The sequence below is a fragment of the Melanaphis sacchari genome, unplaced genomic scaffold (genome assembly GCF_002803265.2).
Source record: "Melanaphis sacchari strain LSU unplaced genomic scaffold, SCAv2.0 Contig261_pilon_pilon, whole genome shotgun sequence".
NCBI classification, from domain to species: Eukaryota; Metazoa; Arthropoda; class Insecta; order Hemiptera; family Aphididae; genus Melanaphis; species Melanaphis sacchari.
Window position 1 is genome coordinate 379,487 of NW_020271135.1, and position 6,000 is coordinate 385,486.

The window sequence follows — 6,000 nt, forward strand, 5'->3', positions numbered from 1 at the left end:
GTATTATAACAAAATATTTATTTATCTATATTTTATAGTTATTTGTGCGAAGAGTAAATTTGTTAAAGATAGATCTATTGTCCTAATGTGCAGATAGGAAAAATGATATTATCTCCTTACATTATTTCCCAGTCCGACTGATAATCATGAATAGCTGTACGTGGGAAGATGGATAGGTACCCACCCGCAGCACCAGCCTTGGTGTTGTTTAAAGCAATCAAGTGAACTTGTACTAATCTCTAAAACTAGGACCTAACCTGTTTTAATGTTTCTAAGAAATAGTTCTCTTTTAGATCCATCACTTTCTTTTATGTTCTGTTTTCCGTTACAAATTATCTATATAACTCCCCTCTAAAAATGGTAATGTTTATTAAAAATGCCTCTTAATTGTGCCATCATTTATTCCTGTTAAGTTTTAAGTTATTAATTTTCAAATGTTAATGTTAATTTAAATTGTTAAATTATGACCAATATGATTTTTTTTTTTTTTAAACTGGAAACCGATAGCCGAGGCAACTCTGCTTTTACATTATTTTATCCGAGTTGATACCTACTTGTGTTCCCAAATATTGATTAATGATTTTCTTATAGTTTTTCAATGGACTTACAGCTATTACAATAAACAATAAATAGTCCTATAAGCCGGTTGTTTGTTAAAAAAAAGTTTAACTATTTAAATAATTGTAAGGAAATTAACTTAATAAAATAGATAATTATATAAGTTATATGTTATAATTACATACCTAATTATAATGTATTGTCTCGCGCTTTGACTGTCGAGTATGTAAGATTTGGTGTAAGTGTAAAGGAACATAATATTATGTATATTCTGTAAGTTATTGTATTTTGCATGTAATACATGCAAGCTATTATTATCTATCAAACGTTAAAGTAAAATTTTAAGAAGATTGTGACAATAATGTGTATAACAACAATAATATAATAATTATTTATAATTTTATTTATAAACTTTAGAGGTCTATTTCACGTGTAGTTAAATTCACGCGAATTCGTGAATATTGTTATTAAATTAGCCTACCGGCTACCATGATAATAATAGTAAAATAAATTACTTCAGTAACAATATCTATAAACGTAAGGATATGATATCATGAACTAGGTATACCTAGTAATTAGTAATGTAACTTGATGACAGGTTGTTTCCGCTCAGAATTCTTATTCATATACATATACTCAATAATAAATTGCTTAGTTCAAATTTGACAAATGTCAATTAAAAAATTTAATTAAACTTTAAAATAATGTTATAATTTATAAGTTATAAGTAAAACCTATATAAACATCATTACATTATCCAGTCAACTGTAAGATATTTTTATTGAAAAAATAATTTAACACGATAAGATCTATTTAAGACCAATAGTATAAATATTTAAATAATTTGTTGTGTAGGGCAGCGTTTCTCAAACTGTGGATCGCGACCCACTGGTGGGTCGTCAGTCAATTTTTGGTGGGTCGTAAATAATTTTTTGAATTATACAGATTCCAAGAAATGTATGTTAAATTAATATTATATTATTATTATATATATTTTATAAATTTAAAACTTGACAATTTTTTTTAATTTTATTTAATTGCTTTTTGAAAAGTGAAACCATGTGGCCCATGTGGGTTGTAAAAGATTTTTGGGGGAAATTTGGATCGTGGTACTAAAAAGATTGAGAACTACTGGTGTTGGGTAATGAATAATGAATTAAATTTAATGTCATTATTTTTTTAAATGAAAATATTCATATTCGCATGGTTTTGATATTAGAACTAGCTTATCTACCAACTACCAAGTACCAGCTACCGCAGAGGTCATGCAGATTACTGATAATTTTAAATAGAAGATTGTTTTAAAGAAATTGTAGCTCATGTTTAGTAAAACGCAAGTGTATACAATCGCGTGCAAATATTTTTATTTGAGTATTTTGAACCAAAAACCTACGTAACCAATGATTCGGTAAACGAATAAAATATGACGTTCAAAATTTACGTGAATCAAAAATAAAAATAAATAATACCATACATTAATAATAATACACAATAATTAATAAATTTATTAAATCATCAATGTAATAATTACAAAATGCATACCATATAGTTCTAAAAATATTAAATTAAACCACTTTCGTTTGAGGCTTTGATATTAAAATAAGGACTAATATTAACTACTTGAAGTTTTTTTATAACAAGTTAAAGAATACATTTGTTTTGAAACTATTATATTTACTTTAGAAAACTTCAATGTTTCTGGTATCTTAATAGTTGATATAAAAAATTGTTTAATACACATTTAATTATTAAGATACTATAAGATGACAGTTTTGTGTAATTTTCCTCACCACCTTTTATTGTTAAACGACATAAAATTATATCGTCCACTTTGTTTCTGAGGTATTACACGAGGCGCGTTTTTTTTATTGTGGTGTCCCCAGTAGGCCTAATCCACATCGTAAGTGAAAACGTGCGAACGTCGATCGACCATGATAATTGATATATATAATCAGATTAGTAACTGCATTTTTTCGTGTATAAAATGTGCAGTGGCGTATTATCGAGGAGGGAGGTAGATCCTCTCTTGATCCTTTTTTTTTACTGTTTTCGTTTTACATGTAAATTTATTTGTATATTTATGGTATTACCCGTTTTATAGAAAGATTAATTATGAATAATAAATCTTTAAAACAAAAGAATACGTTATTCACTTATTTCTCAAATGGAAAAATCATGTCAATGAGGTACGTAAGTAATATTTATTTTTTTCAAATAAATATATATCTGCTACAGTAGGAACTCGTTTAACTATCACTCTGTTATCCGTCAACGGTCACCGCCGAACAACGGTCTTAAAACCGCCAAATAGCCATCAGAAGTAGAAGTAATGTTTTAAAAATGCATTGATTGGTTTGAAGTACAAAAGGAGACAAATGCAACGCAGGTCTTAGTTCGTAAATACGATAGGTACATATCCGCTCAAAAAGCTCTTACTTCAAAAAAATTACACACTTATTATATATTATTAGTACTTATTGGTATTTATTATTTATTACGTATTATTTTTGTCTGCGAATCTCATTGTAAAATATATACGTTTATTGAAAAATTTCTTTTAACCAATATTGTCCCGTTCCTGACACTGACAGTTAAAAGAGTTTCTACTGTATTTCATTATGTATAGGTGCTCGAAGAAAAAGAAATTAAATCGTTAATAACAACGTTAAAATCTGAGACAAGCGATTTAAACCAATTGTATCGTCTATACTGCAATCAGAACAAATATTAGGTACCTACCTGTAATCAATTAAATATTAATTATTTATTTATGAAATAAATAAAATTTAACCATTATAATAACGTTATGTTATGTTATTATGACTACTTATTAAATTCCAGCTTTTTTAATTTCAAGCTTAACACAATTTTAACATATAGTTAATCCTATTATTTAATGTTTAATTTGTATTTTATATTGACTAAATTATTATTTTAAAACAATTAAATTTATAATAAAATAGGTGATATTTATTTTAATTGATTTATATTCTAGATGACTCCAGATAATATAAGAATTGAAATTAAAATAAAATGGATCACTTCTAATCAGATATATAGAGCTAATCAGAACCGTCAAAATAGTTTTAAAAACATTTGTCAAATATTTGTATTAATAAAAAAGAACAATTTCAAGTATAAAATCAATTATATGATGTGAACAAGTACAAATGGACGCGGCCATTTAATACAAAGTTGTTTAGACTTCTATTGAAATATTTTCAAAATCCTCTTATCAACATAAATATATTTTTTTAATTTTTGTACTTGTTAATGTTTAATGTATAATACTATAATGTTAATTATCATTTTATCCTCACGTCTAAAATATGTACTCGCGCTCAAATGACTGCGTCTAAATAACTTCGCGTCCAATAGTCACGTCTATTAGTCCTAGATGGTTTATGATGATTAGGTTGAGTTCGAGCCTCCCGGTGGAAAAAAACCGGCCCGGGAGATTTCGTTTTCACTGCCCAATACACCATATATTTTAAAATGTTAGTGGAAATGGAGTGAATTAAAATTATTATTTTCGACATAAGAGATTAAAAATATTTGTTAAATATTTTTATAAATAAAATGAACAATTTCAAGTATAAAATAAATTATGTGATGATAGGTTGGGTTACGGCCTCCCAATGGTACAATCTGCCACTGTATATAGGTACATATACTTATTTTATATCTATTGATACGTTAATTTTATTATTAAAGTATACCTAATGGATTAGCACTATAAATATTGAGATTTCATCAGACGAGGTTACTAATGAACTTTGTTCGAAAAACAGAAAATTAGATTTTGTATTAATAGGTAGTCATAATGTATAATATTAATATGTAAAAAAAAATAAATCAATTAATACGTTAAAAAATGCAGTTTTATATATTTTAGGTAATTGCTGATAGTAAATATATAAATCCACAACATTTTTGAGAAATGATAGTGATGGTAAGTGTACACCCCCCTCCCCCTTGACAAAATCCTAAATACGCCACTAAAATATGTCTTATACATCAATAAAAGTAATGCATAATATTATTTAGGTAATATAAGCATTAAGCAAATAAATATAGAATTATACATTTAATAAATCGTTTATTGATTTAAATGTATTATTTAAATTATTTTATTTTTGTCGTATGGCGTTCGCTCATTTCCAACTTACTAGTGTTGAATTTAAATGCGTGTTTTAGCTTCTAAAGAAATAAGTGAGGCTGCAAGTGCTGAGGAATTATTAGTCACATCGTATTATAAGTTCAGGTAATAAAAATAGTTAAAAATGTATTGGGTGCTTATCGGATTTTGTGATAAAAACTGGGTAAAAATGTTAAGGGGTAACAGTTTTTGTATTCAAAATCGGGTGCGATTTGTTTGTGAATTTTGCGTTCAAAACCGGGTGCAATTTTTTATGGATTTCGTTTTTGAAATCGGGTTCAATTTGCAAGTGGTGTCGAGTAAGATACTGTGTAAGTGGATTGGGTTACCCGTTTTTACTCCTTGAATTATAATATGAAGTGACAGAACTAGAATATTATATATAAATCTTAAATTAAACGTCTTGGCATGACAATAAATGTAATTTTAAATCGTTAATATTCTAAAATATATAATTATAAATTAACATAACTAACATATTTAAATGCATACATCGCAGTTTTTGTGTTTGTGTAATATACCTTGTAGAAAAAAAATTGTTATTGAAAAGAAAAGTAATTACGTTACGTAAAAAATGATACTTATGATAAACCTTCCTTTGGTTACTATTATTTAAATTCAACACTTTTCTAATTCTAGAACTAATTTTAATTCTATACTATATCATACATGTATAATATGGGTATGTATTTTAATATAATAATAGATAATATACTCTATAACAGCGGTTCCCAACCCATGGGCTGCGAGCAGCGTGATACTGGGCCGTAAACCATATAATTATATAAACATTATTAACGTATATATTTAAAATAATATTGTTATATATTTTTTTACACAATAACGCTATGGAACTTTAAATGCAGTTCATTTATTATTAATAGGTACCTATCTGTTTGTCATTTTTATCGTATTTTACAGTGCACGATGTGAAGCGTGTGTGAGTTGCGCTAAAATTGTTATAACAAACTTGATAGGTTTTCAACAATCTATCTATGTGAGAATGAGCTTTTTCTACTTAATTTTCTTTTTTTTTTTTAATAAATACAAGAATAAACTGAATATTGGGAGTGGCTTTTCAGTTTTAATCCAGATTTTGATTTTATCGTGGGGAACAAGCAATGTCTAACAAATTACTTACAAAATAATGTATAAATGTTTTATGGAACGCAAACTGGACAGCTGATCCTAAAGCTTTACAATATGAAAAAAAGACGCATGCACAAAATAATAATAAATAATAATAATAATAATAATAATAATAATAATAATAATAATAATAA